The sequence below is a fragment of the Pristiophorus japonicus genome, chromosome 2 (assembly GCF_044704955.1).
Source record: "Pristiophorus japonicus isolate sPriJap1 chromosome 2, sPriJap1.hap1, whole genome shotgun sequence".
NCBI lineage: Eukaryota > Metazoa > Chordata > Chondrichthyes > Pristiophoridae > Pristiophorus > Pristiophorus japonicus.
This window is the reverse complement of record NC_091978.1, coordinates 10,772,402-10,785,743: the sequence shown is the minus strand read 5'-3', so window position 1 is coordinate 10,785,743 and position 13,342 is coordinate 10,772,402. Positions and strand designations below refer to the sequence as shown.

At 48.6% G+C, this 13,342-nt stretch overlaps 1 protein-coding gene across 10 annotated transcripts in view; it reads left to right on the top strand.

Annotated features, from left to right (window-relative positions):
• m1ap (meiosis 1 associated protein) overlaps positions 1 to 13,342 on the top strand; it is a 201,804-nt gene that overhangs the window by 24,070 nt on the left and 164,392 nt on the right. Inside the window, exon 1 of one of the 10 annotated variants that reach the window (XM_070866774.1) lies at positions 6,790 to 6,859. The exons of 7 other annotated variants lie outside the window; for them this stretch is intronic. The gene's annotated coding sequence lies outside the window, so the exon portion shown is untranslated. Of the gene's footprint in view, positions 1 to 6,789; positions 6,860 to 7,251; positions 7,283 to 13,342 lie in introns of those variants that run through there. 2 more of the 10 variants (XM_070866775.1, XM_070866776.1) reach the window with 2 other exon arrangements.

Genomic DNA, 13,342 nt, shown 5'->3' with positions numbered 1-13,342 from the left:
ATTTGGAGATACTACATTTAATCCCCTCGTCTAAATCATTAATGTACAATGTAAACAGCTGGGGCCCCAGCACAGAACCCTGCGGTACCCCACTAGTCACTGCCTGCCATTCCGAAAAGTACTCATTTACTCCTACTCTTTGCTTCCTGTCTGACAACCAGTTCTCAATCCACGTCAGCACACTACCCCCAATCCCATGTGCTTTAACTTTGCACATTAATCTCCTGTGTGGGACCTTGTCGAAAGCCTTCTGAAAGTCCAAATATACCACATCAACTGGTACTCCTTTGTCCACTTTATTGGAAACATCCTCAAAAAATTCCAGAAGATTTGTCAAGCATGATCTCCCTTTCACAAATCCATGCTGACTTGGACCTATCATGTCACCATTTTCCAAATGCGCTGCTATGACATCCTTAATAATTGATTCCATCATTTTACCCACTACTGAGGTCAGGCTGACCGGTCTATAATTCCCTGCTTTCTCTCTCCCTCCTTTTTTAAAAAGTGGGGTTACATTGGCTACCCTCCACTCGATAGGAACTGATCCAGAGTCAATGGAATGTTGGAAAATGACTGTCAATGCATCCGTTATTTCCAAGGCCACCTCCTTAAGTACTCTGGGATGCAGTCCATCAGGCCCTGGGGATTTATCGGCCTTCAATCCCATCAATTTCCCCAACACAATTTCCCGACTAATAAAGATTTCCCTCAGTTCCTCCTCCTTAATAGACCCTCTGACCACTTTTATATCCGGAAGGTTGTTTGTGTCCTCCTTAGTGAATACTGAACCAAAGTACTTGTTCAATTGGTCTGCCATTTCTTTGTTCCCCGTTATGACTTCCCCTGATTCTGACTGCAGGGGACCTACGTTTGTCTTTACTAACCTTTTTCTCTTTACATACCTATAGAAACTTTTGCAATCCGCCTTAATGTTCCCTGCAAGCTTCTTCTCGTACTCCATTTTCCCTGCCCTAATCAAACCCTTTGTCCTCCTCTGCTGAGTTCTAAATTTCTCCCAGTCCCCAGGTTCGCTGCTATTTCTGGCCAATTTGTATGCCATTTCCTTGGCTTTAATACTATCCCTGATTTCCCTAGATAGCCACGGTTGAGCCACCTTCCCTTTTTTATTTTTACGCCAGACAGGAATGTACAATTGTTGTAATTCATCCATGCGGTCTCTAAATGTCTGCCATTGCCCATCCACAGTCAACCCCTTAAGTATCATTAGCCAATCTATCTTAGCCAATTCATGCCTCATACCTTCAAAGTTACCCTTCTTTAAGTTCTGGACCATGGTCTCTGAATTAACTGTTTCATTCTCCATCCTAATGCAGAATTCTGCAAAGTTTTGAAGTCCAATTGAAGGGATCAAAAAGAATCCTTCCATTTGTAAGATCACATCTTGCATATATGTCTTTAGGTTCTTCTGATACTGAACCTCCGGGGGGCGCTAACGGGTGCAATGGCGTTTTCACCCTGGGGAGGGGGCGAGCGCCCGGGGAAATTGCCTTGATGGTTTGGCAGGGGGAGGGGGGGGCGCTGTCCCGTCAGCGCCATGCCCTGCAATTTCCAGAAGAAATGTTGATAGAATGTTGCTGAAGTTTTGATAAAGTGTCCCAGAAAGTCTTCCAATGTGTTCCAAAAGTCCTCTTCAAACCTCCAGCAGCAAGTGAACAAAAAAAGGTGATAAATCTTTAAGTAGCATTCAAAATGATCAGCAATTACTTGTTTACTCCTGTCAGCTGGTCACCGTTAGGAGAGGTTGTTAAATGAAACACTTGGCGGAGCTGACCGGTGCCCTGGACCAGTTCTCGAGGGGAAAGGCTCCGAGGCTGGATGGGCTGACCGTGGAGTTCCAAAGGGCGTTCTGGGACGTCTTGGGGGGGGGGGGGCGACTACACGCGGGTCCTGGAGGAAGATCTGGCGATCTGAAAGCATAAAAGGCACAAAAACTGCGTTAAGGTGAGGGCAAGAGGCAGGAATGGAGCAAGGAAGGCAGACAGTATCAGGAGCTGGAAAGTGTTAAAGCCTCCTGATGTGAGGGGGAAGTGGGATGAGAAAAGGAGGGGATAAAGATACCATTGTTGCCCCCAGCAGGGTTGATGTCGCCGGGGGCCATGGCGCCCACCACCTGCTGACCAATAAGTCGCAGCACTCGCTCCTCCAGATTGAACATCTGCTGAAGTTGAGGTTCACCCAACCCCGTCCTCTGCTGCTCATTCCGATTGTGTGCCATCTTGGCCTGCAAAAGAAAGTGTGTCAGTCAGAGTCCAGCTATGTGACTGGGAGATATGCTTGCCATCGTTGAATAGCAGTGAATGTAGGCAAGGCGTGAGATGAGGATGTGAGTTTGAGTAGCTGCACATGTTTGGTGGGTGAGTGGTGGGGAAGTGGTGGTTTGCTCAGTGTGCATAGACAGAGGTTCAGAGGCTGGTATGTAAGAGGTATGGAAGCATGTACTCACCTTGACCACCTGTGATTGTTGAATTTCTTCCGGCACTGTGAGGCTTCGTTGAATGACAGTGCTGGCTGACACCTCCTCTGCCACTTCCCTCCACATTTCCCTGAAGACCTGGGGCAATGGCAGTCTTCCACTTTCCGGGAACAGAGTTTCCCTCCTTCGTTCGACTGCCCCCACCTCTCAGGTCTCCTTCAGAGGCAGGACTGGTAAAAATAAGCAGCTACAGCTTGATATAACCTCCCCTTAAAGAGCTGGAATGAGCCAGTGTAAAGAATGATTGCTGAAAGCAATTCACCTGAAATTGGGTAGCTCTCTGGTGTTGGTGCCCCTGTAGTACCCCACTGAAGTGATTGGCGCATGATTATCGCCCACCCTTCCTTCCTGGGGTGCTAATGCCCAATTTAAGATTCCTTTGCGCCTGGCGCTAAATTTTCAAAATTTAAAAAGCTAACACCCCAAATGGGGCACAACCGAATTTCTCCCCCTTTGACTATCTTCTAGTCAAAACAGAACACCCCACACCTGGAGTATTGTGTACAGTTTTGATCTCCTAACTTGAGGAAGGACATTCTTGCTATTGAGGGAGTGCAGCGAAGATTCACCAGACTGATTCCTGGGATGGTGGGACTGACCTATCAAGAAAGACTGGATCAACTGGGCTTGTATTCACTGGAGTTCAGAAGAGTGAGAGGGGACCTCATAGAAACGTTTAAAATTCTGACGGGTTTGGACAGGTTGGATGCAGGAAGAATGTTCCCAATGTTGGGGAAGTCCAGAACCAGGGGTCACAGTCTAAGGATAAGGGGTAAGCCATTTAGGACCGAGATAAGGAGAAACTTCTTCACCCAGAGAGTGGTGAACCTGTGGAATTCTCTACCACAGAAAGTAGTTGAGGCCAAGTCACTAAATATATTCAAAAGGGAGTTAGATGTAGTCCTTACTACTCGGGGGATCAAGGGGTATGGCGTGAAAGCAGGAAGGGGGTACTGAAGTTTCATGTTCAGCCATGAACTCATTGAATGGCGGTGCAGGCTAGAAGGGCTGAATGGCCTGCTCCTGCACCTATTTTCTATGTTTCTATGTTTCTAGGCGAGGTAGCGTGAACAGGCTTGGACCAGCAACACTCACGATTTTCAAAAAGTTCTTTGCACAAAAGCTTTAGACGTAGGGCGGTGTGTACTGCTTTCTATGAGGTCTTAAGATGAATAGTTTGAAACAATAATAAATGAAGTTAATTGTCAGACATATTATCATCTCTAGCTTTTCGAATCTGTTGTTAAAAAAGTATAAGGAAGGAATTATCCAAACTGTTTTACCTTCTACAATTTCAGACTTCACCTCAGTGCTTCCATAGCCCGACCATCCGAAAGAAAGCCAACTTGTGGATATTCTCATAACTCAGCAACAGTATTCTGAAATATATAATGATCAATGAGTACATCCACATTGATACCTCTCTTTCCGCCGTCAACATTATCCTTAAAACCCACCTCTGATCAAGCTTTTGGTCACCTCGGAATATCTCTATCTTTGACTGGCTGTCCTCTTTCGTCCGATTACGCCTCTGTGAAGCGCCTTCGGACATTTTACTATGTTAAAGTTACAGAAAGGCAAGTTGTTGTTGAAAACGAATGGCCATTTCATTAGTTCAATGGGAGCCCGGCAGAACAGCTACAAATTCCCTGTCAATGCAAAGCCTCTGAAATGGTTCTGTGGGGACAGAGTCTTCCACTCGGCCCTACAAGGCCAGAGGGCAGGACCTCGAGCAAAATTACCGCTGACAAAGCCTCATGTGAATCTGCCACAACAAGGACAGACGTGGTGGGACCCACTTGGGGTTCAAGGCCAGGATAGGGGGCCTAAAGAACCACTGAAGATCAAGGATGCAAACTTCAAAATATATATATATTACAAGTGTGGGGGAAGGCTCTTTCCTATTCCATGGGGGAAGGAGGGAAGACTCCCACACCCCCAGTAAGCTTTGGCCAAGGTTCACGAGAACACCAGAGGAATCAAGGGATATGGAGATCACTGGGAAAGTGGAGCATAAGTCAAAGATCAGCCATGATCTCACTGAATGACGAGCAGTCTCAAAAGGCCGTATAACCTACTACTGCACCTAATTCTTAAGTTCCCAGCCTCTTCAGCAGGCAGGGTTAGCAGTGGAGAGCGTTCATTCCACCATGCACTAAAATGTAACACCAACCCCCTGCCCCCTTCGCTCCCCCGCTTAGTGGGGTCTTGCGAACATTGATCACAAATCTTATCCCCCCAAAAAATCTCCATCCCCAACACATCCTGCGAGAGGCAAATCCCATCCCATACCCTCAAAACATCTCCAATCCTAACACCCTGCAAAGAGGCAAACCACCCCGCTATCACATACCACAAAAACATGTCCAACCCTAACACCTTGCAAGAAGCAAACTCCTCCCATCCCATTCCCGAAAATATCTCCCACCCTGCAAGAGGCTACTCCCCTTCCCATACCCTCAAAAACATCTCCCGCCCTAACACCGTGCAAGAGGCTACTCCCCTTCCCATATCCCCAAAACATCTCCAACCCGAACATCTTGCACGAGGCAAACACCCCAAAAACATGTCCAATCCTAACACCCTGCTAGATGAAAGCCCACCCCATCCCATACCCCCAAAACATCTCCAACCCTAACACCCAGCAAGAGGCAAACAACCCCAGCACATACCCCACAAAACATCTCCAACCCGAACACCCAGCAAGAAGCAAGCCCCCATCCAAAACCCTCAAAACATCTCCAACCCTAACACCCAGCAAGTGGCAAACTACTCCAGCCCATACCCCCAAAATATCTCCAACCCTAACACCCTGCCAGAAGCAAGACCCTCCCCCACAAATCCCATACCCCCAAAACATCTCCAACCCTAACAGCCTGCAAGTGACAACCTTCCCCCCACCGCTGCCCCCCCCCCTGGCGCCCGCCCATCCCATCCCCCCAAAGACATCTCCAACCCTAACACCCAGCAAGAGTCAAACCACCCCAGCCCATCCCCCCCAAAACATCTCCAACCCTAACAACCAGCAAGAGGCAAACCACCCCAGCCCATCCCCCCCAAAACATCTCCAACCCTAACACCCAGCAAGAGGCAAACCACCCCAGCCCATACCCCCCAAAGCATCTCCAATCCTAACACCCAGCAAGAGGCAAACCACTCCAGCCCATCCCCCCCAAAACATCTCCAACCCTAACACCCAGCAAGAGGCAAACCACCCCATCACATTGTCCCAAAACATCTCCAACCCTAACACCCAGCAAGAGGCAAACCACCCCAGCCCATACCCCCCAAAACATCTCCAACCCTAACAGCCAGCAAGAGGCAAACCACCCCATCACATTGTCCCAAAACATCTCCAACCCTAACACCCAGCAAGAGGCAAACCACCCCATCACATTGTCCCAAAACATCTCCAATCCTAACACCCAGCAAGTGGCAAACTACTCCAGCCCATACCCCCAAAATATCTCCAACCCTAACACCCTGCCAGAAGCAAGACCCTCCCCCACAAATCCCATACCCCCAAAACATCTCCAACCCTAACAGCCTGCAAGTGACAACCTTCCCCCCCCCACCGCTCCCACCCCCCCTGCCGCCCATCCCATCCCCCCCAAAACATCTCCAACCCTAACATCCAGCAAGAGGCAAACCACCCCAGCCCATATCCCCCAAAACATCTCCAACCCTAACACCCAGCAAGAGGCAAACCACCCCAGCCCATACCCCCCAAAACATCTCCAACCCTAACATCCAGCAAGAAGCAAACCACCCCAGCCCATACCCCCCAAAACATCTCCAACCCTAACACCCAGCAAGAGGCAAACCACCCCAGCCCATACCCCCCAAAACATCTCCAACCATAACACCCAGCAAGAGGCAAACCACCCCATCACATTGTCCCAAAACATCTCCAACCATAACACCCAGCAAGAGGCAAACCACCCCAGCCCATACCCCCCAAAACATCTCCAACCCTAACACCCAGCAAGAGGCAAACCACCCCATCACATTGTCCCAAAACATCTCCAATCCTAACACTTAGTAAGAGGCAAGAACACCCGCCCCCCACTCATCCTCCCAAAAAGATCTCCAACCCGACCACCCTGCTGCAAGCGGCAGCATGAGGTGTATAAGGGCGAGAATAGGGGGTGGCAGTGGTAAAATGGCGCCTGTCTGTGGGAAGAAGGAGAGAGAGAGGCGAGCAACCATCAACAAGGGCGCGCGCCAAACGCCAACCGCCTCCGGCCCGCGAGCCCGGGCTGCGCGCGCATCCTCCCACCCACTTGACGCGCCAAGTCAGAAAGGGCGGGAAAATGGGATCCCAGCCGGTTGTCTGCTCCCGAGGGAGGCACAGGAGGCGAGGTGGGTCAAGGAGAGCACGCCGAGCGCCATTACAAGATTAGCTTTTTGTGGTTAAAAATTAGACCTGTGCATTTGGGCCATTCCCTTTGAGCAATTGTGAATGAGTTATTTTGTTTTTACTCGCATTTTTGTTTTAATTAGATTTTTTTTAACCACAGAAATATTTATGTTTTGCGTAAAATCCGCCTTCCCTCTGAATGAGATGTTGGTTTTTAACTTTCATAGAAAAATATTTTATATATATGTTTCACTTAAATTTCTCGAGTTTCTTCAAACGGTTTTCTTTTTTGGTTTGTTGCTGAGAAATGTTTGTGTTTGGTGCATCTCCAAAAAAAGTATTGAATAACACATTTTGTTTTTATTTAAAAAAAATGCAATTTCCAGCAGGTGATCAATTCAAATACAATGTTTGAAAAAAATATGGTATGTACATCTGCAATCCAACAATGGCAGGAATCTTATAATGATAATAGATATTGTATCATTTATAAGTATAAAAAACGAAGGTACTTCTTTATAAATTTATTTTTATATTAACAAAATAGCTTCTATAAAATGGGTCATCGTTCATTGTACTATTTCTCGCATGCAAATATTTCCCTCTAAAATATGCTGCCTGGCGTGGTGCTGAACCACATCTGCTGGAATTGGCCTCAACACCCATGGTTCTGGGAAGGAGAAAATCAGTTAAAGATTCCTGCTTTTCGTTGCTATTTGGTGACCCCAGAGGGTAAAGGTGCATGTGTGTAAACACTCAAAGACTTGCATTTATATAGCGCCTTTCGTGACCTCAGGACATCCCAAAGCACTTTACAGCCAATGAAGTACTTGTGAAGTGTAGTCACTGTTGTAATGTGGCAGCCAAATTGCACACAGCAAGCTCCCACACACAGCAACGCGATAACGACCAGATAATCTGTTTTTGGTAATGTTGGTTGAGGGTTAAATATTGGCCAGGGCACCAGGGATAACTGGCCTGTTCTTCGAATTAGTGTCTTGGGATCTTTTGCGCTGCACCTGAGAGAGCAGGCGGGGCCTTGATTTAACATCTCGTCCGACAGTGCAGCACTGCACTGGAGTGTCAGCCTAGATTTATGTGCTCAAGTTTCTGCAGTGGGACTTGAACCCACAACCTCTGACTTAGAAGTGCGGATGCTACTAACTGAGCCACGGTTAAAGTAAAGGTAGGATCTCACTGTGATTACCCTCCATTGTTGTACAGGCTGCTAGTACTCAATGTTTAGATTCTCAGGTGGATAGCCACATGTGGAAGTACTGGCTTTATTAATAGAGGCATAGAGTACAAAAGCAAGGAAGTGATGCCAAACCTTTATAAAACACTGGCTTGGTCTCAGCTGGAATATTGTGTCCAATTCTGGAAACCACACTTTAGGAAGGATGTCAAGGTGTGGAGGAGATTAACAAGAATGGTTCCAGGGATGAAGGACTTCAGTTACGTGGAGAGACAGGAGAAGCTGCGGTTGTTCTGCTTGGAGCAGTGAAGGCTAAAAAGAGATTTGATAAGAGGTGTTCAAAATCATGAGGGGTCCAGATAGACAGTAGATAGATAGAAACTGTTCCCATTGGCAGAAGGGTTGAGAACCAGAGAACAGAGATTTAAGGTAATTGGCAAAAGAACCAGGGGGAAGATGAGAATATTTTAATGCAGTGAGTTGTTGTGATTTGGAATGCACTGCCTGAAAGGAAGTAGAGTCAATAGAAACTTTCAAAAGGGAATTGGATAGATACTTAAAAAGGATATTAAATTGTCTTTGATTGTCCACAGGATACTTGATCAGATATCCATTTGAAATCTAATAAGTATCGGCAAACCCTGCTGAATATAACAGCAAGCTTTAACTTAAAAGCATATATTAATACAATTCATAACTAGATTACATTACCGTTCTAATTGGCGTTTCACACCTGAAACCACCCCATAGTAATGGGCGGGTTGAGTGTTGCAGGCTACTTCCGCTTTGACAAGTTAAAATGGCGTTGGGATCCTTTTGACATCATGAGACCCGATTTACATACTTGCTTCAGGCTGGGTTGCCCTTGTGAAGGCCATGGGGAAAATGACCGCGTATTGGTACACTCATAATGAAGGATGAAACTGAGTACTGTATACAATGAGCAAGCGTGACCTTAGCTCCTTTAATAAGACTCCAGAGTGCAGGTACCTCGTGTGTGGCCTGCTTATATACCGTGCTCCCAAGGGATGCTGGGACTCCAACAGGTGGGCCCTCTGGTGGTCAGGTGTTATACAGGTTACAAGGGGTTAAATACATATCATGACTCCCCCGTGAAGTCAACAGTACACTTATTTACAAGGTGAGACGATCTGGAGCTTTTCGCTCCCTTGTCGATCATCTCAGTACAAATGTGGGTGTAGGTGAGTTGGTTAGTTCTTCACTGGGCTGTTGGGCAGCCGGCCTTGCCGGGCTGCTGGGGATGGTGAGTTCAGCTTCGTGGTCAACCATGATGTCAGTTGCTACTTGTGTGTGTGTTGGAGTGTCAAAGTTGGTGGTGTCTTCTTCGGGTTCGTAGCTGTTGGTGAACCGCAATTTGATTTGGTCCAAATGTTTTCTGTATGTTTGTCCATTGGCCAATTTGACTTGAAACACCCGACTCCCCTCTTTGGCTGTGACCATGCCAGCGAGCCACTTGGGATCATGTCCATAATTGAGCACAAACACAGGAACATTAATCTCAGTATCGCGTGACAAATTTGCGCGGTCATGGTACACACTTTGTTGATGCCGCTTGCCCTCCACGTGATCATGGAGATCGGGTGGACAAAAGAGAGCCTTGTTTTTAGCGCCCTTTTCATGAGCAACTCGGCTGGGGGATCTCTTGTGAGTGAGTGGGGTCTGATGCTGAGCAGCACTCTGGACAGCCGGGTCTGCAGGGAGCCTTTCGACACGCATTTCAAGCTTTGCTTGATGGTCTGAACTGCCCGTTCGGCCTGGCCGTTGGATGCGGGCTTGAACGTGGCAGATGTGACGTGTTTGATCCCGTTGCGGGTCATGAATACCTTGAATTCAGCACTGGTGAAGCATGGCCCATTGTCGCTGACTAGGAATCAGGCAAGCCATGCGTGCAAACATGGCACGTAGGCTTTCAGTAGTGGACGTGCTTACAGACATTATTGCATATTCCATTTTGAGTAAGCGTCCATGACAACCAAAAACATTTTGCCTAAAAATGGGCCCGCATATCCACGTGGATCCTCGACCACAGTTTTGAGGGCCACGACCACAAACTTAGCGGTGCCTCCCTGGGTGCATTGCTCAGCTGAGAGCAAGTGTTGCACTGGCGCACGCATAACTCTAAATCTGAGTCGATGCCAGACCACCACACATGGGGCCCAAGTTTCCACATGATTTGCGCCTGATTTTTAGGAGCAACTGGTGGAGAACGGACTATCTTAGAAATCGCAATTCTCCACATTTTATTTCCTGCAGTTCTAGTCAGGTAGAACAGTTCTACTTTAGAACAGAATTTTTTCTTCAAAAAGGGGCGTATCCGGCCACTGACACCTGATTTGAAAGTTTCCACAGTGAAAACGTACTCCAAACTAACTTAGAAAGGAGCAAGTGAAGATTTTTGTAGAACTGAAAAAACCTGTTCTACACATTAAAAAATCAGGCGCAGGTTACAAATTAGGCGTCCAGAACGAGGTGGGGGGAGGGGGGAAGGGAAGTCATTAAATTCTACAATAAATCCTTATTTATACTTCTACAAATATTATACAAATAAATCCAACCTGAATAAACATTTATAAGCAAAGAAAAGATTAAATAAACCATCTTCCTACCTGTGTGAAAGTGCTTCAGCCAGCCTCACAAGTTCGTTCGTTCGTTCCCGACGGCAGGGGGGGGGGGGAGGAGGAAGCCGTTCCCGACGGCGGGCGGGAGGGAGGGAGGGAGTGCGGGACCGACCGACCGCTCGCCCGACCGCAGCTGGTAGGGGGGGAGGAAGCTGTTCCAGACGGCGGGTGGGCGGGAGGGAGGGAGTGTGGGCCTGACCGACCGACCGACCGCAGTGGGGGGGGCGGGGGGAGGAAGCTGTTCCAGACGGCGGGCGGGCGGGAGTGCGGGCCCGATTGACCGAACGCAGCGGAGGTGGGGGGGAAGGAAGTCGTTCCAGACGCCGGGAGTGCGGGCCCGGTCGACCAAACGCAGCGGGGGGGGGGGGGGGGGGGAGAGCCGTTCCAGACGCCGGGCGGGAGACAGTGAGAAGGCTGCAGGAAGCCTCAGTGCTGATGGCAATGTGCTTTTATTAAAACATTTTCAAAAATTAAACAGCTACAAAGAACTACAAAAATTGCCGAGTGCCAATGTTTCCTTCACACTGCGCGTGCGCGAATGCTCCAACACGCACGCGCAGAGTTGCCGGCAGGAAAAAAACTAATTTAAATAGTACCCGCCCCCTCCCACTTACAAAATCGGCGCGAGTGTAGGCTCCGCCCCCCTGGGCGCCGCGCCAAACAGACAAGGAGCTGCAGGGCTCTCCAGAATCGCGAGTTTTTTTTTCCGGCGCCGTTTTAGGCGTGAAAAACGGGCACCCAGCTCTGAGGGGCACCCGTTTTTTATCGTGTGGAAACTTGGGGCCCCATGGTATCTGGCTATGGCTTTTATCATTACAATGTCTGGTTGGGTGCTGTGCAGTTCACATATGAACGTATCTCTGCCTTTCTTGGGCAAGACCACATGATTGCCCCACAATAGACTGTCCGCCTGCAGCGACAACTTGTCTTTGCGTCTGTGGAATGGCTTAATCGCCTCCTGCATCTCCGCTGCGACACAGCACCAGCTCCCATGGAGGACACAGTTTTTTTTTACCAGGGACAGTAAAGGATCCCGGCTGGTCCAAGTCCTGATCTGGCTGGCCGTAACGGGGGACTTTTCGTTCTCGAATGCCTCCATGACCATGAGCATGTCCGCTGGCTGTGCCATTTCCACCCCGGTGGCGGGCAATGGCAGCCGACTGAGAGCATCTGCGCAGTTCTCTGTGCCCGGTCTGTGGCGGATTACATAGTTGCATGCCGACAGCGTGAGCGCCCATCTTTGGATGCAGACAGTGGCATTGGTGTTGATTGCTTTGCTCTCAGAGAACAGCGATATGAACGACTTGTGGTCAGTTTCAAGCTCAAACTTGAGGCCAAATAAGTACTGGTGCATTTTTTTCACCCCGTAAACGCACGCCAGGGCCTCTTTCTCAATAGGCTCTTTCGGTCTTGGACAAACTCGTGGACGCATAAGCGACCGGTTACAAAATCCTCAATTCGATAGCCTGTTGCAACACACACCCAACCCCGTTGTATGACGCATCGCAAGCTAGAACTAATCGTTTACAAGGGTTATACAGGACAAGCAGTTTGTTTGAACACAACAGATTTCTGGCTTTCTTAAAGGCAGACTCTTGTGAATTCCCCCCTACCCAGTCGTCTCCCTTGCGCAGTAGTGCATGTAGGGGTTCTAGCAGGGTGCTTAACCCAGGTAGGAAATTACTGAAATAATTAAGGAGTCCCAGGAACGACTGCAGCTCCGTCACGTTCTGTGGTCTCGGCCCGTTCTTGATGGACTCCGTCTAGGCATCGGTGGGTCTGATGCCGTATGCCGCGATTCTTCCCAAGAACTCAACTTCCTGCGCCAGAAAAACATACTTCGAGCGTTTCAACCTGAGTCCCACATGATCTAACTGACTAAGAACCTCTTCCAGATTCTTCCAAGTGCTCAGTGGTGTCCCGACTTGTAACCAGTATGTCGTCCTGGAAAACCACGGTGCGAGGAACTGACTTTAGCAGGCTCTCCATGTTCCGCTGGAAGATAGCCGTGGCCGACCGAATCCCGAACGGGCACCGGTTATAGATGAACAGACCTTTGTGCGTGTTGATGCAGGTGAGGCCTTTCGAAGACTCCTCCAGCTCCTGCATCATGTAGGCCGAGGTCAGGTCCAGATTGGTGAACGTCTTGCCTCCAGCCAGGGTCGTAAATAGGTCATCTGCCTTGGGTAGCGGGTACTGGTCCTGCAGCGAAAAACGGTTAATCGTTACTTTATAGTCTCCACAAATTCTTACCATGCCGTCCTCTTTAAGTACCTGGACAATCGGACTGGCCCAGTCGTTGAATTCCATCGGCGCGATGATGCCATCTCGCTGCAGCCTGTCCAGCTCAATTTCCACTTTCTCACATAGAAACATAGAAAATAGGTGCAGGAGTAGGCCATTCGGCCCTTCGATACTGCACCACCATTCAATAAGATCATGGCTGATCATTCACCTCAGTACCCTTTCCTGCTTTCTCTCCATACCTCTTGATCCCTTTAGCCGTAAGGGCCATATCTAACTCCCTCTTGGATATATCCAATGAACTGGCATCAACAACTCTCTGCAGTAGGGAATCCCACAGGTTAACAACACTCTGAGTGAAGAAGTTTCTCCACATCTCAGTCCTAAATGGCTTACCCCTTATCTTT